We start from the raw sequence: 26,403 nt of genomic DNA, 5'->3' as shown, positions 1-26,403 counted from the left end.
TGATTTCAGAGAAAGGAAGTGAGAAGGGAAGAGAGCTAGAAACATCAATGATGAGAGACAATCATCGGTTGGCTGCTTCCTGCACACCCCCTACTGGACATTGAGCTCGCAACCCAGGCACGTTCCTTGATGGAGAACTGTGACCTTCTGGTTCATAGGTCTATGCTCAACCACTGAGCCACACCAGCTGGACATGTATTATATGTTATTAATTAAATAAGGTCAGATATACTAATAACTTCAACACTTAAAATTCAAGCAGAAAAAATAGGGGCTTAAATTTTTAATACTGTCATTGTCCAATTGTGCATGTACATCACAAAAATGGCACTGAGAACTCATCACATCTATACTAATAAAAGAGTAATATGCTAATTAGCTTGCTCCCACCTGCTCTTCTCACTGGCCTGCTCGCCCCCAACTGCACCCCCCCACTGGCCTTATTGCTCCCAACTGACACCCACTGATGACCTACTTGTCCCCAACTGGCCCCCCCTGCCAGCCTGCTCACCCTCAATGCCCCTTCACTGGTCTGATCACCCACAACTGCCCTCCCCCCTTGGTCCTTAACTGCCTCTACCTTGGCTCTGTCACTATGGCTTTGTCCAGAAGAATGTCTGGAAGGTCTCCTGGAAGGTCTCCCAGTCTAATTAGCATATTATACTTTTATTAGTATGGATAGAGGCTTGGTGCACAGGTGGAGGTTGGGTGGTTTGACCAAAAGGGTGTCTCGGATCAGGGTGGGGATTTCCTTGGGGGGGAGGGGGGAGCTGGGTAGGGGGCCTGTGGTGGTTTGCAGGCCAGCTACACCCCCATTGGAATGGGAGTCCCCATTGGGGATGGTGCCAGCCTGGATGAGGGCCTGGGGCAGTTTGCAGGCCGGCTATGCCCCCATGGGGTAAGGATCCCTGCTAGGGGGGCGGGGCATGGCCAGCCTGGGTGAGAGGCTGATAGCTGTTTGCAGGTTGGCCAACCCCCACAGGGACCCTCACCCCATGGGGGCATGGCCATCCTGGGTAAGGAGCTAAAGGTTGTTTTCAGGCTGGACACACCCCCTTCAGGGTGTGGGACCCTGCTGGGGGACCTGGACAGCCTAGATGAGGGGTTGATGGCCATTTTTAGGCTGTCCACAGCCCCTTTAGGCTGAGGGTCCTTGCTGGGGTGCCTAGCCAGCCTGGGTGAGGGGCTGATGGCTGTTTTCAGGCTGGCCAAGCCCCACAGTGGGCACTCTCACCCCAATGGTGACATGGCCAGCCTGGGGGAGGAGCTGAGGGCCGTTTGCAGGCTCCTCCCTTGGTTGCTGGCCCAGGCAATCCAAGCCTCCCGCATGCTCAGGCTGGCTCCATGGCCACCGGCCACAGGCCCCTGCTTCAGCAGCTGGCCAGGGCAGGTGGGAAGCTTGGGTTGCTCTGGCCTGCTCTGTGGATGCCATCCACAGCCCCCTCCTGACAGCTGACCCAGGAGGGCAGGAAGCTTGGCTTCCTCTGTCACCAGGGCAACCCAAGCCTCCTGCCTGCTCTGTGGCCACTGCCATCTTTGTCCTGCTAATTTGCATATTTTCTCCTGATTGGTTGTGGGCATCACAGAGTGATGGTCAATTACCATATCTCTCTCTTATTAGTATAGATTGTTTTTTGTTTCCCTAAGCACTGCATCAAGAAGAATCTTTACATCACTTTACTTGATCTTCAATTAAAAACCCCATGAGTCCAGTTAGGTGAATATCATAATTGTCTTACAGAAAAGGAAACCAAAGCTTTTATTTGGTTATAGAGTGGCTACTTGGTAGAACCTTAGCATATTTTAGGTCAGAGTCTCACTTTAAATACTATCTCCACTACAGTACTAAACCGAAAATGGAAAATTTTCTTTTTAAAAAAATATATTTTATTGATTTTTCACAGAGAAGAAGGGAGAGGGATAGAGAGCTAGAAACATCGACCAGCTGCCTCCTGCACGCCCTCTACCGGGAATGTGCCTGCAACCAATGTACATGCCCTTGACTGGAATCGAACCTGGGACCTTCCAGTCCTCAGACCAACGCTTTATCCACTGAGCTAAACTGGTTTCGGCGAGAATGGAAGATTTTCACCTCTCAGCTTAATTTCCTGTCCTAGAGTGGATTTTCTAATACTAAAATGGCCATTTTTGCAATTTGCAATTAAAAGAAATAAATACAACTGCATCCAAGCCTGAATCAGAGGTTGACATTCTAGGCTGTGTTCTGGTCCGTTATTTGCTTTTGCACTCCCACAAGAATCCTACACATCAAATCAAGCTGGCTCTCTACAAATGCTATATACTTTCCCACTTCCAAGACTTTTCTCACACAATTCCCCTTAATTTAAATATGATGTCCTTTACTTTTGATGTCTTTGAATTCTAATGCCATTGTTAATGACAGAATAGTCCCCCATTTGCTTAGACATATATCTCTATCAGCCCTGCAGGACATAATTTCTCTGTCCCTTGGATTTTTATAACATTCAAATGTATAACATTCATTTATCAAATATTACTCTCTCTTGTTTGTTCACCAATTTTTTCAACCATTTGTGTACTATCTCCCCAAGATTACAAAATGCTTGAGGGATGAAGCCATCTCTTGGCCTTTCTGCACTGATGATAGCATCCAGCACCCAGCTGACACAGATAAAACACTCTAACTCTAACTGATGGATAAAACATCAAGACCCCTGAACAATTAAAACAAATCAGCTATATGACTCACTGTCTTTCTTTTGGGATATTAAACTCAATCAATTATTTAATATCCCATTTCTGCTTTATCTTTCTGTTCCTATTTTAACTGTCCATTACACAAAACCAAATTGCCATATATGTTTTAACATTGGATTGACTACATATTCTTATATGGGAAATATTTTCTATTCAATGAACTTATATATACTTAAGGCAGACAACTTGAAGCATGCATAAATGATCATTGTTGCTTCATAATCTTATATAATAAAGAGGTAATATGCAAATTTCTCATCACTCCAACACACAAGATGGCTGCCCCCATTTGGTCAAAGATGGCCACCCCGGAGGGAGTCGGGCCCGGGCCGCCACTGCCACCGCAGCCGCCGCCCGGATTCCCCGCCCCCGCCATGGCCGAGGACCCCTTGGCGGCCGCCTCCTACACCGAGGACGACTTCTACTGCCCCGTGTGCCAGGAGGTGCTCAAGACGCCGGTGTGGACCGCGGCCTGCCAGCACGATTTTTGTAGAAAATGTTTCCTGACTGCAATGAGAGAAAGTGGAATACATTGTCTGCTCTGCCGTGGAAATGTGACTAGAAGAGAAAGAGCATGTCCTGAGTGGGCCTTAGACCTTGAAAATATCATGAGGAAGTTATCTGGTAGCTGCAGATGCTGTGCAAAACAGGTGCAGTGAGTGTGAAATAGCTCTTGCAAGTCAAGTTTCTGTCTTGAAGTTCCTGTCTGAATATTCTTGGTGGGTATTGTTTTGAAGGAAAGAAGTCATTTAGATTGGGAATTGGAGTGAAAATGCAAAAAAAAAAAAAAAAAAAAAAAAAGATGGCCACCCTGATGTGGACACAAAATGGCCCCCACAATATGGCCAGCAAGGGAGGGCAGTTGTGGGTGATCAGGCCAGCAGGGGAGGGCAGTTAGGGGTGACCGGGCTGGCAGAGGAGGGCAGTTTAGGGTGATGAGGCCTTCAGGGGAGGACAGTTGAGGGGAACCCAGGCCTACAGGTTAGGGCAGTTGGGAGTGATCAGGCCTGCAGGGGATTGCAGTGGGGGACCAGGCTTATAGGGGAGGGAAGTTGGGAGGAACAAGGCCTGCAAGGAAGAGCAGTTAGGGGTGACCAGGCTGGCAGGGGAGGGCAGTTGGGGGTGACTAGGCCTTCAGGGGAGGACAGTTAGGGCAACCAGGCCTGCAGGGAAGGGCAGTTGGGAGGGACAAGGCCTACAGGGGAGAACAGTTGGGAGGAGCCAGGCCAGCAGGGTAGGACAGTTTGGGGCAACAAGGCCTGCATGGGAGGACAGTTAGGGGCAATCAGGCCAGCAGGGGAGCAGTTAGGTGTTGATCAGCCAGGCAGCAGAGTGGTTAGGGGCAGTCACGCAGGTAGGCAGGTGAGTGGTTGGAAGCAAACAGTCCTGGATTGTGAGAGGGATGTCCAACTGCCTGTTTAGGCCCTATCCCAGATTGGAGAGGGTGCACGCTGGGCTGAGGGACACACAGACACACACACACACACACACACACACACACACACACACTCCTGTGCACGAATTTCGTGCACCAGGCCTCTAGTCCATTATATAAATATTTACCATTTATTTATTTTTATTTTTTTAAATATATTTTATTGATTTTTTTACAGAGAGGAAGGGAGAGAGATAGAGAGTTAGAAACATCGATGAGAGAGAAACACCGATCAGCTGCCTCCTGCACACCCCTCACTGGGGATGTGCCCGCAACCAAGGTACATTCCCTTGACCGGAATCGAACCTGGGACCTTTCAGTCTGCAGGCCAACGCTCTATCCACTGAGTCAAACCGGTTTCGGCACCGTTTATTTACCAGTCTTCTTTTGGTGTTCAATTAAGATGGTTCCATTTCTTTATTATAAATAAAACTGATAATTATAACTAATTAAATTTTTATGCACATCTCACTTTTTTCTGATATTAAATTTCTAGGGTAATTGATACATGTTGCTAAATTGTGCTCCAGAAAGTTTGAAGCAATTTCATTTTCAGTTCCAGTGTACAGAAGTACTTGTTTACAGAGAGTAACTGCCTCAGGTTGGCTTTAGGGGAATTGACAGTGAAGGAAAGAGAAGGGAAGAAAGGGAACTGGACAGGGTTAGGTCTTTTTAAAAAGATGTGAAAAAAAATGGTGGACATAGAAGTTTTTATTATATTGTCCTCTCTATGTTTCAGTACGCTTCATCTGTTATAATACTTTAATAACAAACTTTGAAAGCTTATCTATTTCCCATACTCATCAGTAAGCAGAGCATTTTGTTTTCCAAACTGTGAATTCAATAATTTAAAAATGGTATCTCACTGTTTTAGTTTACAATTCCTTGATCACATGTTAGGTTGAATAAATAATATGTAATATACATATGAGCTAGCTGTATTTCTTCTTTTATGAACCTATAGCTCTCAGCTAAAAATTCATGCTCTCTGTTTCTTATCCATGCAAACACTGCCTTTTTTTTTTTTTAATTTTAGAAGCAAAAATTAAAGAACATTTTTCTCTCAAAGATAAAACTCCTGCCGAAACCGGTTTGGCTCAGTGGTAGAGCGTCTGTCTGCGGACTGAAAGGTCCCAGGTTCGATTCCGGCCAAGGGCATGTACATTGGTTGCGGGCACATCCCCAGTAGGGGGTGTGCAAGAGGCAGCTGGTCGATGTTTCTCTCTCATCGATGTTTCTAGCTCTCTATCTCTCTCCCTTCCTCTCTGTAAAAATATCAATAAAATATATTTTAAAAAAGTAAAAATAAAAAAGATAAAACTCCTACCCAAAAGATCTATTCTCTAAGTAAGATCTTTACATATGCGGTCCTTATTTGATCTCTTCCTTATTATTTATGTGGCCCTCAAAGGAAAAAGTATCTCCACTACCAAATTGCACATACATTTCCTAGAAGCAGTAAAAAATAGTGAGGCCTTCAGAAAAGGGATTTGTCTAATAGATATAACTGTAGGGTTGTTGTGATAAGTAAAGACAAGACAATTCATGGCCCAAAACAAATGCCCAGCATTCAGATAGAACATCCTGCCTGCCTGATCGTCCCTAACTGCCTCCCCACCAGCCTGGTCGCCCCTGCCAGGCTGGTCACCCCCCGATTGCCCCCTGTGCTGGCCTGGTCGCCCCACCCAACCTGCTGGTCAGTTGTTTGGTCATCCCTCACTAACCCCCCTGCCGGCCTTATCGCCCCATGCAGCCTGTGTTTAGTCATCTGTCCGGTTGTTTCAGTTGTGACAGCCTTTGGATTTCTATATATTAGGATAGGAATTCAACTTAAGCTTTATTGTCCCAGGAGTAAGAACTAGGGCCTATGGGAAGCAGAGTGGGGAAAAGTGTAAGTACATTGGACTGAGGGTTGGAAGCCTAAGTTTTAGGCATGGCCACTTCTAGGAAAGCTTGTGCTTTTTTTTTTTTTTAATATATTTTATTGAATTTGTACAGAGAGGAAGGGAGAGAGATAGAGAGTTAGAAACATCGATGAGATTCATCGATCAGCTGCCTCTTGTACACCCCCTACTGGGGATATGCCAGCAACCAAGGTACATGCCCTTGAACGGAATCGAACCGGGGACCTTTCAGTCCCCAAGCCGATGCTCTATCCATTGAGCCAAACCGGTTTCAGCGAAAGCTTGTATTTTAAGCAAATCATCTCTTCACAAAGACCTGTAGTTCTCAAAGTTTAGCCTGCCTTAGAATTATCTGGAAGACTTGCTAAAACTTTGTTGTAGGGCTCTACCACCAGAGTTTCTTTTTGTTTGTTTGTTTTTCATTAAAAAAATTAATTGATTTTATATAGAGAGAAAGAGAGAGAAACATCTATTTGTTCCACTTATTTATGCATTTATTGGCTGATTCTTGTACGTGCCATGAGTCAGGATCCAACTGAAAACCTTGACTTATGGGGGATAACATTCAAACCAACTGAACTACAGACCAGGACTGGTACCAAACTGTTTTAATTCCTGTAGCTTTGTAGTAAGTTTTTAAATTTTTTTTCAAGATTGTTTTGGCTATTCTGGGGCCTTTGAATTTCCATATAAATTTTAGGTTCAGCTTGTTCATTTCTACAAAGATGGCATTTAGAATTTTGATAGAGATTGCATTGAATTTATAGATCAATTTGGGGAAATTGCCATTTTAATATTAAGTCTCCCAATCTATGAGCATGAGATGTCTTTCCAATTACTTACATCTTCTTTAATTTTCTTAAGTATTTTGTAGTTTTCAATATATAAGCCTTGAACTTCTTTGGTTAAATTTTTCTTAAAGTATACTATTCCTTTTTGTGATAGAACATTATTGGGTAAATTACAGTGATAGAAAAAGTAATTCTTAGAAGAAATGGGCTTAGGAAACAAGCTCCAAAGGCCCTTCCTTTGTAGAAGTAAAGGAAGGGCCTTTGGAACTTGGGAGTGAAGATAATGGGAGGAAGATAATGGGAGGAAGATAATGGTAATGTGCATGGAAGGTGGGAAAGGGAAAGAAAAAGACACGGGCCTGCTCCCAGGAGGGAAAGCCCTTTTGATGCTATTATGAATGGCATTTTATTAATTTCATTTCCTTATTGTCATTTCTAGTATATATAAACACAACTGATTTTTGTATATTGACCTTGTATCTTGAAACTTTGCTGAGGCCATTTATTCTAGTATTTTTGCTGTGGATTCTTCAGAACTATATGTGTGTGTGTGTGTGTGTGTGTGTGTGTGTGTGTGTGTGTATTTTTTTTCCATCTCATCTGCAATATTTACCTTGTTTTATTTCTTCTTTTCCAAAAAAAAATTTAAAAAGAACCATTACAGGAACTTCCCCCCAAACAATTCATTTATATAGCACTATATAACAAAGTATATCAAGAACAAATTAATCTTTTTTAAAACAACTTGAAAGGTATTAGCTGTGTATCTACGAGTTCAAGAAGAAAAATATACAAATATTTTCTTTAAACATCTTATTTCTGAGATATTAAAAATATTCACTCTTATCTAATTTATTAATGGTGAGCAATTTCTTATGGTGAACGCATTGTTAATGGATTTAAATATTTACTGAATAACTATGAAAGGCATTGTAGAATCTAGCATCTGGCTCAAAACAGCAATAGATAAGTTTTTAAAAATCATTAGGCTTTATGAAAAGTTATTCTATTTTCAATACAACTTAGTGATGTGGGATCATAGGTTGCTCATAACCCCCAAAGATCCTACTTGTCATTAAATGTCTCCCCTATTTCCTTATATATGAAAAAAAAAGAGGCTAGGATATCACAACCTTTGACCTTACTAACAACATTCACTAAAGGAACATATGGTTTTGGTTTCTAAGAGGTTATTCAGTAAATTTTTCTTGTTGTTGTTTTCATGGAAACATTCCTCAAAATTTTCCATTTCTGGCATGATAAATTCATAATCTATAGGACTGTCTTCTTCCTCCATATACATACACATACAAACAGAAAACAACTATAAAACCTGGATATAATAGGAAGGGAAATTAACTTAAGGTACTGCGTGGTAACAATAGCATATAGATTCTAAAACTGAAAATTGTTGGGAGAAATAGAGACAGGGACGTATACAAATAGGTTTTCATCAACATGGCTTTTACCCTAGGCCTAAGTGCAGCACTTGTGGTGAAAAAAAGCTAGTAGAGGAGGGGACAGAAACAACAACAACAATACCCATCACTATTCTTACTTAGGGAACCATAAAGGCTGGGCTATAAAATGCTAAAGGAAAATGGAAAATATCATAAGGAAGAGAACTAGAGAGGGAATCCGCAATCACTGTCTACTCAGATCTCTAACTGAATCCTAAACCATACTGGTGTAGATCAAATGCAAAGCAAAAGAACAAATTCTGAATTAAGACTATAGCTTCCCCTCAGAAGATGCTGGTGAGTAAAGAAAAGCAGACAGACATTGTCAGAGAGTATACACTCCCTTGGAATATGGCAGATGGTGTGCCTTTTAATAGTGAACTATGTGCAAATTCAGCACATGTGGAAAACCAGGCCTGGAAAATCAGATACAAAGAATCCAGGAAATTGTGATAATTTAAGAGAAAGAGCCAAAAAGCACAGGCATAAACCCTGATTACCCACATCTCTGACTAAACTCTGAACAATGATTGCACAGATAAGACTCTTAGCAGCCCATCCAAAAACAATAGATCTGAACAAAGACAAGAGCTAATACACAAGAGTTAGCTGACCAAGCCCAACCAAGAAAACTAGCTGTTAGAACAAAGGAAGAAGGGATTCCAAAATGAAAATGGAGTAAGAGGAAGTATACTGACATGCTCCCAGGACCAAACTGGAATTAAAACTAAAATACATAAAAACCAGCCTGAATAATCAACTTAAGACTATCTGGAGAGAAACCAAGATGGCGGCATAGGTAAATGCCTAAACTGTAGCCTCACACAACAATTTCAAAAATACAACTGAGAGACAAAACGGACATCATCCAGAACCACAGGAAAGCTGACTGACTGGAAATTCTACAACTAGAAGGAAAGAGAAAACCACAAGGAAAATCAGAGGAGCTGTAAAAGCCTGAGGTATGGAAACAGGGATGCATGTGCACATGTAGAGGAGAGGAGGGGGTGGCTGAGCACCTGGCTGGTCTTTTCTAGTGGAAGGAGATAAAAGCTCCAGACTGCATTGAACTCCAGTTCTGACTGCACTGAACCCCAGTTCCAGGAGAGACCCTGGGGACCAAGGCTCATACAGAGAGAATCTGGGCTGTAAAATGGAAACTCACGGGAGCGGCAAAAAGCAGAGCTCTGGAGGTGCGCACGAGATTGTGCGTAGAGGACGGACTGTTGACTGTGCTGCTGGATTGCCCTAGCCGGAAGGTGATAAAAGCTCCAGACTGCACTGAACCCCAGTTCAGACTGCACTGAACCTTAGTTCTGGGCGAGAATTTGGGAATCCAGATTCATTGGGGGAAAGACTAGACTATCTGGCAGTGGGCAAAACTCAAGGGCACCTTTCTCTCAGAGGTGCTTGCAGCAAGTACCAAGAGACACTGAGACTCAGGAACCTCATAGGGCGGGGCTGACAAGAAGCCAAGGCTGTAGGCTCCACCCTGAAGCTCAGCCCCATCCAAGCTGAGCACAGAAGCTTTTGCAATTTTGCAAGTCTAGTTGAATAAGGCTATCTCCTGGCATAGACACAGCTGATCCTCAAAGACAATTGGCATGGAGGTCAACTCCTCCCACTGATACCAACAACAATCAAGACTTAACTACAACAAGGCTGTACTCACAGTCCACAAATGGGTGCACCAAGAGTGTCCACCTCAGGTAACTGGGGAGGCCGAGCCACTGGCCCATATAGGATACCAAGCACACAAAGCTACCCTACCAACTCAGGGAAGCAGCGAAAATGCAGAGACAAAGAAACAGATCACAAACTAAAGAAATGGAGGAAAGCAAACAACTGGAGATAGAGTTCAAAACCACGGTTATAAGGTTTTTCAAGAATTTCGTAGAAAAGGCCGATAAATTTAACGAGACCCTCAAGGATATGAAAAAGGACAACTAGAAATTAAACATACACTGACTGGAATAAAAAAATATTATCCAGACACCCAATAGCAAACTAGAAGATTGCAAGAATCAAGTCAAAGATTTGATATACAAAGAACCAAAAATCACTCAAGTGGAAAAGCTAAAAGAAAAAAGAATCCAAAAATTTGAAGATAATGTAAGAAACCTCTGGGACAACTTCAAGTGTACCAACATCAGAATTATGGGGGTGCCAGAAGAAGAGAGAGAGCAAGATACTGAAAACCTACTTGAAGAAATAATGACTGAAAACTTCCCCCACCTGGTGAAAGAAATAGACTTACAAGTCCAGGAACACACAGAATAAAAAAATTAAAATTAAAATTAAAAATTAAAAAAAAGGAATCCAAAGAGGACCACACCAAGACACGTCGTAATTAAAATGCCAAGAGCAAAAGACAAAGAGAGAATATTAAAAGCAGCAAGAGAAAAACATTTAATTACCTACAAGGGAGCACCCATACGATTGTCAGCTGATTTCTCAACAGAAACTATGCAGGCCAGAAAGGAGTGGCAAGAAATAGTCAAAGTGATGAATTGCAGGTATCTACAAGCAAGAGTACACTTCCAAGCCAAGCTGACATTCAGAATCAAAGGTCAACTAAAGAGCTTCACAGAAAAGAAAAGGCTAAAGGAGTTCATCAACAACAAACCAGTAGTATATGAAATGCTGAAAGATATTCTCTAAGAAGAGGAAGAAGAAGAAAAAGTAAAGATAAAAATTATGATCAACAAATACATCTCTATCAAGTGAATCTAAAAATCAAGTGAATTAAAAATCTGATGTACAGAATAAACTGGTGAATATAATAGAATCAGGGGCATAGAAAGGGAGTGGACTGACAACTCTCAGGGGGAAAGGGGTGTGGGGGAGCGGGAAGAGACTGGACAAAAATCATACATCTATGGATGAGGACAATGTGGGGGAGGTAAGGGAAGATGGTGGTATGGGAACCAGGTGGAGGGGAGCTATGGGGGGAAAAAGAGGAACAACTGTAATAATCTTAACAATAAATATTTATTTAAAAAAAAAAAAAAGACTACCTGGAGAGACCCTTGATAACCAAGGACAGAAAATGGAGAGTACAGGTATTGGTAGGAAGTACAGAGATATGAAAGTGAAAGGGTGTATCAGGCTCCCATAGCAGGTGAAGTCCTGGAGGGATATCCTCAGTTGTGTGGGATTCCCACTGAGAACTCTGGAGTCTAAAATCTAGGCTGAGCTCTCTGGCCCAGAGCACCAGATCTGAGCAAGGTGCCCACATAACATCTAGTTGGGAAAAGCAGTATGGTTTCTGTCTGACAGGGAGAGATAGCTGGAAATGCAAGCACCCTCTAATTTCATGTGCAGCCACTCACTTTGTGGTCTGGCAGAGGGAGGGCAGAATGGACTAGAGCTATGTGAGTAGAAGCCAGGGCTGAGGGTTCTGGAATTACAGCTCAAAAAGTAAATATCAGTTTCCTATGCTGAGTCATTCCCTCACACTGTGGAGAACATCTTTTTCCAGTGGTCCTTTGCTATGCAGTAAGTTTAAGTCGGGGATGGGGAGGAGGGAGGCAGTTGCCCCACCCTATTGGAAAATGCCTTTCCCCACCCTGTGGAGTTTCTGAGGCTCATTAAGAGACAGAATAACAATTAGCCTGTAGGCAGAATCAATTGCTCCACCCTGTTGGACAATCTCTTGCCCCAAGCTGTGGTTGACAGCCTGAGGCTAATCAAGTCTCAATACAATCAGGCAGAGGCAGGTCTCTGGAGGAGTTGAGTCTTTTTTTTTTTTTTTTTTTTTTTGAAGTGTTGTTTTTTTTTTATTTTTGTACAAAGAGATAGCATTGTCATAAGGTAGATAGATGTCTTCAATGACCCATTCACAGAAGTTCCCTTAGTCCAACTTAATGAAGCTGATGTCCTTCGTGTACTGGCGGAAACACTGGCAGCACATATTGAGGCCGTACTTCCTGATCAGGCCAGGCGGTTGGAGCAGACGTGGCAAGAGCGAGAGCCCTGGCCGAATTTCCTCGGGTGGCTCCAGTAGAGTTGCTGTTGACCCATCTTGCTCACGCAGTAGCAACGAGGCAAAAGGAGAGTTGAGTCTTTTCCTGATATAATTTTGGGCCCAAGATTAGGAAAAGTAGACCTTATTACACATCTTGGTCTTTTCCAAAGGCACCCAACCCCAGCAGAGGGAGCCACACCTGTGAATTGCAGATAGCTCCAAACAGGGTACTCAGGGCAAGTCAGAAATAGCATATGACACCAAACTGAACTAGAGATTAGGAGGTGTAGCAGATCTACATAATACACAAACACAAACAGGCAGACAAAATAGGGAGACAAAAAAAAAAAAAAAAAAAAAAAAAGCTCCAAATGAAAGAACAAGAGAATTTTCCAGAAGAAGAGCTAAGTTAAATGGATAAGGAATTTATCAGACATAGAGCTCAGAATGATGGCAAAAATGCTCAACAGCATGAGAAAAGATATAGTAGTTATAAAACATGACATAACACTAAGAAAGAACACAGTGGAAGGAATACACAGAAGATTAGGGGAAACCAAGGATCAGATCAGTGAATTGGAAGACAAGGTAGAACAATCACTTAATCAGAGAACCAAAAAGAAAAAAATTTTTTAAAACAGGAGGACAGCTAAAGGGAGTTGTGGGACAACATGAAACATAACAATATGCCAGAAGGTGAAGAAAGGAAACAAAGGATAGAGAGCATGTTTGAAGAAATAATAACAGAAAACTTCTTAACCTGGTGAGGTAAAACATCACACAAGTTCAGGAAGCACAGAGAGTTCCAAGCAAGAAGAACCCAAACAGGCCCAGACAAATCATAATTAAGATGCCAAAAATTACAATCAGCAAGAATAAAGGAATTTGTTACCTACAAAGGACATTCCATAAGGCTGTAAGCTGATTTTTTTTATTTTTTCAGGCCAGAAGGAAATAACATAAAAATTCTAGAAGAAACCATAGGCAACAAAATCTCAGACATCTCTCATAGCAATATGTTTGTGGAAACATCTCTTAGGGCAAAGAAAACTAACAAAAAAGAAAAACACAAATGGGACTACATAAAAATAAAAAGTTTCTGTGAAGCAGAAGAAATCATCAACAAAATGAAAAAGGAACCTACTCTATGTTTGGAAATGATACATCTGGTAAAAGGTTAATATCCAAAATATATAAGGAACTCATACAACATAACAAAAAGAAAACAAACAATCCAATTAAAAAATGGACAAAGGATCTAAATAAACACTCCTCCAAAGTGGACATTTAGATGGCCAAGAGACGTATGGAAAAAAATGCCAAAAATCACTGATCATCAGAGAGATGCAAGTTAAAATGACAATAGGGTATCACCTCACAACTGTCATAATGGCTACCATCAACAAATCAACAAATGATTTGGAGTATGTCGAGAAAACTGAACCCTAGAACACTGCTGGTGGTTATGCAGACTGGTGAAGCCATTATGGAAAACAGTATGGAGTTTCCTCAAAAAATTAAATATGGAAATTCCATGTGACCCAGTGATCCCACTTCTAGGAATATATCCTAAGAATCCCGAAACACCAATCTGAAAGAATGTATGCACCCCTATGTTCATAGCAGCATAATTTACAATAGTTCAAATGTAGAAACAGCCCAAGTGCTCATCAGTTCATGAATGTATAAAAATGATGTGATACCTTTACACCATGGAATATTATGTAGCAGTAAAAACGAAGGATGTTCCCTTTTAGACAGCATAGAGGGAACTGGAGAATATTATGCTAAGTGAAATAAGCCAGTCAGTGAAAGACAAGTATCATATGATCTCACTTATGTGGAATCTAAGGAACAAAATAGATCCAGAGACATAGAAGCATAGAATAGACTGTTGAATCTCACAAGGAAGGTGACGATGTGTGGGTGGATGGGAAGAGATCAACCAAAGAACTTGTATGCACATATGCATAACCCATGGACTTGGAAAATAGTGTGGTGAAGGCCTTGGGAGTGGGGCAGAGACGGGCCAGAAAGAGTCAATGGGAGGAAAGGGGGAACATAAATATACTTTTAACAATAAAGTTTAAAAATAAATAAATAAATAAATATCATTACCGTATTTAGGTAATGATATAGTTCAGAATCTTCTCTATTTAACATTCATAATATCAGCCGAAACCGGTTTGGGTCAGTGGTAGAGCATCTGTCTGCGGACTAAAAGGTCCCAGGTTCGATTCCGGTCAAGGGCATGTACCTGGGTTGCGGGCACATCCCCGGTGGGGGGTGTGCAGGAGGCGGCTGGTCAATGTTTCTCTCTCATTGACATTTCTAGCTCTCTCTCTCCCTTCCTCCTCTCTGTGAAATATCAATAAAATATATTTTAAAAATCAATAAATAAAAATAAAAATAAAAAACATTCATAATATCCTATCTAATAAAAGAGTAATATGCAAATTGACCATCACCCCAAAAAACAAGATGGCTGTCCTCATGTGGTCAAAGATGGCTGCCTCCATGTGGACACAAGATGGCCACCACAAGATGGCCAGAAGGGGAGGGACCAGGTTTGCAAGGGAGGGCAGTTGTAGGCGATCAGCCAGCAGGGGAGGGAAGTTGGGAGGGATAAGGCCTACAAGGTAGGTAAGTTTAGGGGCTATCAAGCCTGCAGAGAAGGGCAGTTACAGGGGGACCCAGACATTCAGGGGAGAGCAGATGGGAGGGACCAGGCCTGTAGGTGATGGCAGTTGGGGGGGACACCAGGCCTGCAGGGGAGGGCAGTTAGCAGTGACCAGGCCTGCAGGGGAGGGCAGTTAGAGGAAATCCAACTGGCATGGGAGCAGTTAGGCATCAATCAGGCTGGCAGAGAGTGGTTAGGGGGTGATCAGGCTGGCAGGCAGAAGTGGTTAGGGGCAATCAGGAAGGCAGGCAGGCAAGCAGTTGGGAACCAGCAGTTCTGGATTGTGAGAGGGATGTCTGTCTGCCCTTTTAGGCCTGATCCTGCTGGGATCAGGCCTAAACAGGATGTCTAGATCATGCCTAAATGGGAAGTTGGACATCCCTTGAGGGGTCCCAGATTGGAGAGGGTGCAGGCTGGGCTGAGGGACACACACCCCCATGCATGAATTTCATGCACTGGGTCTCTAGTCCAACATATAATACAACAGATTCCAACATACAAAGAATTAAGAACATATAGCACAGCATCAGAAGAAAAGGAAGTCCTCCTGGTCCAACTCTAAGGTGAACCAGATATTGGAAGTAACAGATAAGAGGGTATCCTCAATGAAACACAAAAAGGTATGTTTTAAATTCATATAAACCTGACTTCTGGTTTCTGGTCTCTCATACAAGGATCTTGTAAGTCATCGTTGCCATTCTTACAAAAAAAAAAAAAAAAAGTTGAACAAACTAAAAATCAACAATTCTTCCACGATTCAGCAGAGGATTAAGCTCACAGGGCAAACCACTGCCCACAAAACTGTAGACAACAGGTAGTCACAGAAAATCCAAATTACCAAAGCAGAAGCCCAGGAACAGAAAATTCCAGAAACAATACAAAAGTAGGAAAACTTAAACTGTCATTGATTGCTGGAGGTTCAGTGTAGACAAGTTTAAGAGTTAAAAACTCCAGGGGAGTCCAATGTTAGAGAGACCTTCACACTTTAGGGAGTTTTACCTGTATAAACTCTACCAGGTTCCTACAGTGAAGATCAAATAAAAATTCCCTCAGACTTTCAGCAGGAGGAGGGGAAAAGTAGCCATTTTATAATATGCCCAGAATATTCTCTCCTTCACAAGACCTGACCTCAAGAGAAACTACTTATCAGAGCCTAACAAACCTTGGGGAAGTGAAATACCCAAATTGTCTTAAATCCCCAAATATCCAGTTAATTCTAACCCTCCTCTAGCCTTCCACATGGGATAAATACCCAAATCCATCCCCCATGTAGCCTCCTTATATCATGTAAGAAGGGGAGGGGATTGAGAAGTACCATATTTTTCGGACCATAAGACGCACTTTTTTTCCCCCAGAAGTGAGGGGGAAAAGTCCCTGCATCTTATGGTCCAAATATAGCCTACACATATACTGTAAAAAAAAAAGGTTTTTACTGGCCCGGCTCTGTGTGGTCTCTGTGTGCTTGCCCGGCTCTAAAATAGTTCTAAATGCTGCTGTTTACTTTACAGGGTTGATTACATGTGTTTATGACTGTGATGTTGGGTTTTAATGCACATAAAATATTTTAGGACACTATTTGTTTCAGAATCTTTTTTTCTTCATTTCCCTTCTCTAAAAACTGGTGCGTCTTATGGTCCGGTGCGTCTTATGGTCCGAAAAATACGGTACTTGTGAAGGTCAATGCCCTGAAGCACAGGCTCACTGAGACTAATAATATTATTTATTCACTCCTTTTTTTCTCTTCTTCTTTATCTCCTATACTCTAAATCGCCTTTCTCTGATGGTCACTTTTATTTGGGGTTATTATTATCATGAATACATTTGTGTTCAGTGCCTTGTGCATTGTACCTTGTTGTGTTGCATTTTGTGGCTTTAAATCAATGCAGGAGAAAGAGAACTACATAACTAGACACCCAGAGAAGAGAGACCATGTGGGACAAAGAAACAGCTCACATATGAAAGAAAAGCAGGCATCACCAGGAAAGGAAGTAAACAAAATGGAGGCAAGAAGATAGAAATTATATCAAGCATCTTCTCAGATCATAGTGGCATAAAACTTGAAATGAACTACAATAAAAACAATCCAAAAAAATAAAACACAAGGGAGACTAAACAGCATTCTATTAAACAATGACTGGGTTACCAGAGAGATCAAAGAAGAAATAAAAAACATCATGGCAACAAATGACAATGAAGACACAACGATCCAAAATCTATGAGACACAGTGAAAGCAGTCTTGAGAGGGAAATTTATAGCTCTAAAAGCCTCCTGCAGGAAAAACAAAACAAAACAAAACAAAAAAACAATGGTGATAAATTACATAACACTACAACTCACAGAGTTAGAAAGAAAGCAACAAGAAAAGCCCAGTGTAAGCAGAAGGGCAGAAATAATAAAGATCAGAATGAAGATAAACAACATAGAGACCAAAAATAAAATACAAAAATTAACAAATCCAAGAGCTGGTTCTTTGAAAGGATAAACAAGATTGATGAAACTCTAGCCAGGCTCACCATGAAGCAGAGAGAGGACCCAAATAAACTAAATCAGAAATGAAAGAGGAGAAATAACAACAGAACCCACAGAAATATAAAGGATTATTAAAAAATAATGCAAAAAACTATTCCAACAAACTGGACATCCTAGAGGAAATGGACATATTCCTAAAAATATGTAACCTTCTAAAACTCAATCAGAAAGAATCTAAACATCACAATAGGCCAATAACTATGGAAGAAATTAAAGCAGTTGTCAAAAAGCTTCCAGCAAACAAAAGCATGATGCCAGATGGCTTTCCAGGGGAGTTTTAACAAACATTCAAGGAAGAACTAAAACCTATCCTCCTCAGACTATTCCAAAAAATTCAAGAGGAAGGAACACTTCCAAACTCCTTCTATGAAACTAGCATCACCCTAATATCAAAACCAGATAAAGACAACACAATGAAAGATAATTACAGGCCAATATCCCTCATAAATATAGATGCCAAAATCCTCAACAAAATTCTAGCAAATTGGACCCAGCAAAACATCAGAAAGATCATACACTATAACCAAGTAGGATTTATCCCAGAGATGCAAGGATGGTACAATATCCTCAAATCAATAAACCTGACACATCACATAAACAAATTGAGAGGTAAAAACCAAATAGTCATATCAATTGAGGCAGGAAAATCATTCAACAAAATCAACACCCATTTTTGATAAAAACTTTCAGTAAGGTGGGAATAGAAGGATCATACCTCAACATAATCAAAGCTATATATGATAAACCCACAGTCAACATCATACTCAATGGGCAAAAACTAAAACCATTTCCCCTAAGAATAGGAACAAGACAGGGATGCCCACTCTCACCATTTCTGTTCAACATAGTACTGGAAGTATTAGCAATTACAATTAGATAAGAAGAAAAACAAAAAGCATCCAAATTGGAAAAGAAGAAGTAAAACTGTCCCTATACGCAGATGACATGATATTGTACATAAAAAACTCAAAATACTCCATCAAAAAACTAATAGTTTTAATAAATGAATTTGGCAATGTAGCAGGATACAAAATTAAATATATATAGAAATGCATGAAATCTATGGCATTTCTATACACCAATACAGAACTTACAGAAAGATGAAAAAAGCAATCCCATTTACCATCACACCAAAAAAATTAAGATACCTAGAATAAAGTTAACTAAGGAGGTAAAAGACCTATATGTGGAAAACTACAGGACACTGAAAAAAGAGATAGAGGAAGACATAAACAAATGGAAAAACATATCATGTTCATGGATTGGTAGAATCAACATCATTAAAATGTCCATACTACCCAAAGCAATCTATAGATTCAATGCACTCCCCATTAAAATACCAACGGCATACTTCACAGACCTAGAAAGAACTTTCCAAAAATTTACCTGGATAAAAAAAGACCCCAAATAGCCTCAGCAATACTGAGAAAGAAGAACAAAGTAGGAGGGATCTCAATACCAGATTCCAAGATGAATTACAAAGCCACTGTTCTCAAAACAGCCTGGTACTGACAGATGAACAGACATGTAGACCAATGGAATAGAATAGACAACCCAGAAATCGACCCAAACCACTATGCTCAATTAATATTTGACAAAGGAATCATGAACATACAATGGAGTCAAGACAGTCTCTTCAATAAATGGTGTTGGAAAAATTGGACAGATACATGAAAAAAAAAAAATGAAACTAGACCATCAACTTACACCATACACAAAAACAAAGTCAAAATGGATATAGGACTTAAACATAAGACGGGTAACCATAAAAATACTAGAAGAATCCATAGACAGAGAAATTTCAGACATATGCCAAAGCAATTTCTTCACAGATACCGCTCATAGGGCAATGGAAACTAAACAAAAAATAAACAAACAATCAACAAACAACAAAAAAGCCCACTGTATGGGAGAACATATTAGCAAATGTTATCACTGATAAAGGTTTAATCTCCAACATCCATAGGGAATTTATACAATTTAATAAAAGGAAGGTAAATGATACAATAATAAAATGAACAATGGACTTAAATAGAATATTTTCAAAAGAAGACAGAAGGAAGGCCAAGTGACATGAAAATATGCTCCAAGTCACTAATTATCCAAGAGATAAAAATCAGAATGACAATGTGGTACCATCTCATACCTGTCAGAATGGCAACCATCAACAAATTAACAAACAACAAGTGCTGGTGATGATGTGGAGAAAAAGGAACCCTCATGCACTGCTAGTGGGAATGCAGACTTGTGAAACCACTGTGGAGAACAGTATGGAGTTTCCTCAAAAAACTAAAAATGGAACTACCATTTGACCCAGTAATCCCACTTCTAGGAGTATATCCCAAGAAACTAGAAACATCAATCAGAAAGGATATATGCACCCCTATATTCACCATAGCTAAAATTTGGAAACAGCCCAAATGCCAATCAGCAGATGAGTGGATTAGAAAACTATGGTACATCTACACAATGGAATACTATGCTGCTATAAAAAAGGAGAAATTCTTACCATTTGCAGCAGTATGGATGGATCTGGATAGCATTATGTTAAGTGAAATAAGCTAGGCAATGAAAGAAAAATTCCACATGATCTCACTCATTTATGGAAAATAAAGGACATTCTAACCTGATGAATAAAAAGATGGATACAGAGGCAGTAAAGCACTGAACAGACTGTCAAGTTACAGCAGGAATGCTGGGGAGTGTTGGGGATGGGGGGAAGATATCAACCAAAGGACTTGTATGCATGAATATATGCACAACCAATGAACACAAGACACTGGGGTGAGGCGGGATGAGGGCCATGTGACAGGGGGTAGAGGAGGCTGGGTAAGGTCAATGGGGAATAAAAAAGAGACATATTTACTGCTATATGGAACACTTTAAACAATAAAAAAAGAAGGATATACTTTTGGGCTGATAAGTTTGTAAGTTTTCATGTTTTAGTTGAAGTAGTACACTATTAACTAATGTACTAAGTAGTACATTATTAACTAATTAAGTGGATTGTGAAAAGTTATGTTTGTATATTGTTATGCCTAGTTCAACCACTATAAAAATGGTAAAACACACATACAGCTAAAATTATAATAGGCCTAAGCCCAATCATGTCAGTTAATACATTAAAGATTATTGGACTAAAAATATCCCCATTAAGAAGCAGAGATTGTCAGAAGGCAAAAATAAGACAAACACACACACCCAAGGATACACTGTTCAAAAGACACTCATTTTCAATAGAAGTACACAGACAGATTATAAGTGAACAGATAAAAAAATACATACCTTGAAAAGAGTGAGCAAAAGACTGGTATGGCCATTAATAACACAAGACAAATTTAAAACCCATATGCATTATCAGAGATAAAAGCATGGCTCTTCATAATCATAAAAGAGTCAATTCGACAGGAAGACATTATTCCAAATGTGTATGCATCCCACAATGGAGTTTTAAAATATATGAAACAGGAATTGACAAAACTGAATGAAGAAAAAAAGAATTACCCAATCATAAGTGGGGACTTTAACACTCCTGTCTCAGCAATGGACTGAACTAGGGGGAAAAAATCTGCGGAAACAGAAGATCTGAACAGCATTATCAGCCACTTTACCTAATTGATATTTATAGACAAACTAGAGGCCTGGTGCACAAAATTCATGCATGGGAAAGGGAGGGGGTGCTGTTTGACCCTCAGCCCAGCCTGCATCCTTTCCAATCTAGGACCCCTTGAGGGATGTCCGACTGCCTGATTATGCCCAATCCTACCAGGATCCTCGTAGGATTGGGCCTAAACGGGCAGTTGGACATCCCTCTCACAATCCAGGACTGCTGGCTCCCAACTGCTCACCTGCCTGCCTTCCTAATTGCCCCTAACCACTTCTGCCTGCCAGCCTGACCACACCCTAACCATTCCCCTGCCAGCCTGACCGATGCCTAACTGTTCCCCTGCTAGCCTGTTTGCACCTAACTGCCCTCCCCTGTAGGTCTGGGTCCCCCTGCCAACTGCCCTTCCCTGCAGGCCCGGTTGCCCCCAACTTCCCTTCTCTACCATCCTGGTCACCCCTAACTGACCTCCCCTGCAGCCCTAATCACCCCTAACTGCCATGCCCTACAGGCCTGGTTCCCCTGACAAATGCTCTGCTCTGCAGGCCTGGGTCCCCCCCCCCACAACTGCCCTTCCCTGAAGGCCCAGTCGCCCCCAACTTCCCTCCTCTGCCATCCTGATCACACCTAACTGCCCTCCCCTTCAGGCTTGATCGTCCCCAACTGCCCTCCCTTGCAAGCCTGGTCTCTTTCAACTGCCCTCCCCTGCTGGCCTGATGGCCCATAACTGCCCTCCCTTGCAGGCCTCGTCCCTCCCAACTGCCCTCTCCTGCTCACCATCTTGTGGTGGCCATCTTGTGTCCATATGGGGGCAGCCATCTTTGACCACATGGGGCAGCTATCTTGATCTTATGTGTTGGAGTGATGGTCAATCTGCATATTACTCTTTTATTAGATAGGCTAGGCTAGAAGCCTGGTGCATGGGTTGAGGCCAGCTGGATGACCTGAAGGGTGTCCCAGATCAGGGTGGAGGTTCCCTTGGGGTGTGGGTTGGCCTGGGCAAGAGGTCTGTGGTGGTTTGTAGGCTGGCCATGACCCCCAGTGAGTCAATCAGAGGCCCTGGTATCTGGGAGTTATTTATCTTCTATGATTGAAACTTTGTAGTCTTGAATGGAGGCCAAGGCAATCTAGTGCTGCGGGAGCTTGGCTTCCTCCATCACCAGGGGCAACCCAAGCCTCCTGCTCTCTTGGCTCCATGGCTGTTGCCATTTTTGTTGGTATTTATTTATCTTCTATAATTGAAACTTTGTAGCGTTGAGTGGAGGCCTGGGCCAGCCAGGGTGTGTGGAAAGTGTGGCTTCCTCTATTGCTGGGGAAACCCAAATCTCCTGCTCACTCATGGCCTCAGCCATCTTGGTTGGGTTAATTTGTATGCTTGCTCCTGATTGGCTGATGGGTGTGGCTTGTGGGTGCAGCAGAGTGATGGTTAATTTGCATATTACTCTTTTATTAGATAGGATATACCCAATAATAGCAGAATATACATTTCTTTCAGATTTACCTGGTACACTTAGTAGGAGAGACCACATTGTAGGTTGTAAAACAAGTCTCAATACTTAAAAAAAAAAAAAAAAAAGCTGAAATCATAGTGTATGTTCTCTGACCACAATAGAATTAAATTATAATACAGTTTTAGGACACAGGACAACCCTCAATTTTCTGGTTCACCAGAAGAACTCAATGGCAATTATTCTCAGGACTAAGTTTCATTTATCACAGCAAAAGTACAATAAAAGCAGCAGGAAAATGATATGCATTGGGTGGAGTTCAGACAGGTCAGACACAGGCTTCTTATACAAGCTTTCTCTCAAGTAGCAAAATACAGGAACAAGTACAAAATATCTCAGATTATAGCAGAAAGAGTATTTGTATCTCAGTGTTCATGGCTCCAGGGCTGGCATATCCTGCTATGCAACCAGGTACACTAACTAAAAGCTCATGACCACAGCAATGAAACCAAGTGCAAATCATCAATCTGTATGTTTGTACAAAGTAATTCTGACAAACATGTACAGCATAGTCTATTACTCCTGGTGTACAAAACAAAAATCAACCATGAACAAAAAAGCATTCGGGGGGCTACATTCCAAGAAGTTAAGCAAGAGTCAATCGTGTTTCTAGGTTTCCTTAGAGACAATAAAGGAGTTAGCAATCACACCTGCTAGGTTAACATTTTTCCCATTAGTACCAATATAGAAACCAGGAAAACCATACATATTTATAAAATAAACAATAAAACTCTAAATATTAACCAGTGGGTCAAATAATAAACTGCAAAATAAGTTAATACAATATTTTGAATGAAATGATAATAAAAACACAATATTAAAATCTGTGAAATGCAGTTAAAGTAATGCTTAGAAGAAAATGTATCTTCTTAAATGTCTAAATTTAAGAAGATCATAATATAAAATCAACAAATACTATAGAAAATTTTTCAAAAAATATATAAATAGTAGCCCTAGCTGTTTGGCTCAGTGGATAGAGCGTTGGCCTTCAGACTGAAGGGTTCTGGGTTTGATTATGGTCAAGGGTACATGCTTGGATTGCAGGCTTGATCCCCAGTAGGGGGTATGCAGGAGGCAGCCAATTGATGATTTTCTCTCATCAATGTTTCTATATCTTCCTCTCCCTTCCTCTCTGAAATCAATATATATTGAGTGGCCAGATTATTATGATATGATCTCTGAATGCATAAGAACACATAATAATCTGGCCACTCAGTATATATATATGTATATTAGAAGCCTGGTGCATGAATTTGTGCATGGGTGGGGTCCGGCCAGCCTGGCCAGGGGGAGGAGACATGGGCAGTTGGCCAACCTGCCTCCTGGTTGAACTCCTAGTTGAGGGGACAATTTGCATATTAGCCTTTTATTATATAAGATATACACTGAGGGAGGGAGGGGGGCAAAAAAAAAAGATATACACTGAGTGGCCAGATTATTATGTGTTCAGAGATCATAATAATATGGCCACTCATGTGTGTGTGTGTGTGTGTGTATGTATGCATATATATATCCTTCCATATTGTTTTCTATTCTTCCCAGATCTAATAACAAAATAAGAATGTTTTGTAGATGCTTGTATGGGGAAACATTTGTTTTCTTTGGAAACCAAAATTCCACAGACAAGAGACCACAGTGTCTATGAGCAGGAGAAAACAACCACCTGAGTAGGAATGCACCCTTCTGCCCTAGGAGGTTTGGCTCAGTGTATAGAGCATCAGCCTGCAGACTGAAGGATCCTGGGTTTGATTCAAGAGTACATACCTTGGTTGCACGTTTCTTCCCCGTGTTGGTTAGGCTCCTGTAAGAGGCAACCAATCGATATTTCTTTCTGTCTTTCCCTCTCTCTCCCACTCTCTCTAAAAATCAATGAAAAAATATGCTTGTGTGAGGATTAAATAAATAAAGTATATCATTCTGAGTAGGCCCAAACCCTGTGATTAGGCTTTTTTTCCTATCACTATACACACACCTAACTAGGTGTGTGTATAGTGGGAAGCTTCAGAATTTGTGTGGTCTTCCTAATTGTATAAATAAGATTTTCCAATGAGCAGGGTTTGGTATTTTCCCTGACCTTGCAATGTGAGAAAAGGATAATTCCAATAGAAAGCACTGGCTTCTGTTCACCTGAAAACTGGGGGCTTGCTCCATTCTGCCCAGAAACAAGTAGAAGACTCAAAGAGCATGTCATGGTACAAGTAGCAGTTGATTGTTTGGTCAGTGAAAGCCCCTCTGTGTCACAGAGACAAACATTCCCAAAGCAGCAACACAGTGGGTAATGGGGCCACAATATTACTACTTTAGCTGTTAGGTTGGCTTACCACACTTCCATAGTTTCAGTTGGTAAGGTGATAATGAGATCAAATGGATTCAGACAATTTATTATTTATATAGACAGCAAAAGCAAAATCAGCATGATGTCAGTAAATCAAGTCTTTAGTCCCACATGATGACATCAATAGGAGAGACCAGATAACAGATGGCCCAAAGGATGTGGCATGCTGCTGTTGATGATCCACCTCTAAACTAAACCCAAGCAGTTTTATAGACTTACAGATACCTGAAGTTGTATCCCACAGAGTATAAGGTAGAAAGTCCTGCACTTAACTGAAACTAGGAAATGAATGAGAAATGGCCTTATTGCAGTTTCCCACAAGGTCTGTTATGAGAAACTGCTTCATATCAGCTCCTCACTAGGCTGCTTATCTCCCCTTCCTCTAAGAGGAATTACAGGGCAGTTTGCCTTGACTTGAGTCAGACTACAGTCAAACATTGTCTGGATGGCCTGAATGAAGATGAGCCAGATTGCCAGGGTGCCATACAGAGAAGTTTTTCTACAATATATTAAACTTACTTGCTTCTTCCCCAAACCAGAATTACTGGAATGATATTCAATGCCAAAATTTCTGAAGCACTTAGTAAGAGGTGACACTGAGTATTTCAGCTGGGCCCTGAATTAATGAAAAGAAAGTGATGGTGGAGTGATATAAGTGTAAAGTTTTTAACAGAATAATCCTCTGTCTTCTACCCATACAGAATAATGGAATTAACCACTCCAAATACAGGAGGCCTATTATGAGATGTGTAGTGCACAATGAAAGAAGTACTGTATCAGCTATATGAATTCCCTAACCACGGACCTTTGATCCTTGATACTCCTTGAAATTAGTGCTGCTGCTTCTGGTCAAATAGAGTAAGGTCAGGTCAAAGGTTACGGTTTTAAAACATTCAGTATACAGAATGAAACTAAAGTCTTGGAAATGGATGGCATTATACAGGGAAAGAGTAGAAGCCAAAAAAGGAATTTTAGGAAGTGAATGAGTAAGAGGTCTAGTAAGATGAATATGATATGAATTATTCTTTAGAGGAATGCAAAGGAAAAAGAAACCATTAAAATCCATCTTTTCTTCACAAAAAGACTAGACCTATGACTCAAATACTTATATTCACCATCATTTGTATTAATAAGAGTACAACTGATAATTTAATTAATTCAATGACATTTGAATGGATACGTTCATGAATTCAACAAATATTTTGAGCATCTACCATATGCCTGCCACTGTGTTAAACTAAGGGCAACTACCATTTCTAACTAATATACATGGTATCCTCTCATTCATTCTACATTCATTAAGCACTTAATGCTCGCTAGACCATGTTTGATGCTGGAAATGCACACATAGTGTTTCTCTCCTTAAACACAGTTTCACTGTGTGTTTACTGTGTAAAACGGACAATGGGAAGAGGTAGCCCAAAAGCATGCTACATGCAATGGGGTCTCC

The 26,403-nt window shown here is 41.0% G+C and overlaps 1 protein-coding gene and 1 pseudogene across 2 annotated transcripts in view; both read right to left on the bottom strand.

The window, feature by feature from the left end:
• Nucleotides 1–26,403, bottom strand: part of PRRG1 (proline rich and Gla domain 1) — a 211,276-nt gene that overhangs the window by 172,133 nt on the left and 12,740 nt on the right. The window lies entirely within an intron of this gene.
• LOC311615606 (small ribosomal subunit protein uS14-like) lies at nt 12,069–12,381 on the bottom strand (annotated as a pseudogene). The gene has a single exon. The product of its transcript is annotated as a small ribosomal subunit protein uS14-like (transcript).

Source organism: Pipistrellus hanaki (assembly GCF_964339955.1).
Source record: "Pipistrellus hanaki genome assembly, chromosome: X".
Classification (NCBI taxonomy): Eukaryota; Metazoa; Chordata; class Mammalia; order Chiroptera; family Vespertilionidae; genus Pipistrellus; species Pipistrellus hanaki.
The sequence above is the reverse complement of the archived record's forward strand: the minus strand, read 5'-3'. Positions and strand labels throughout refer to the sequence as shown.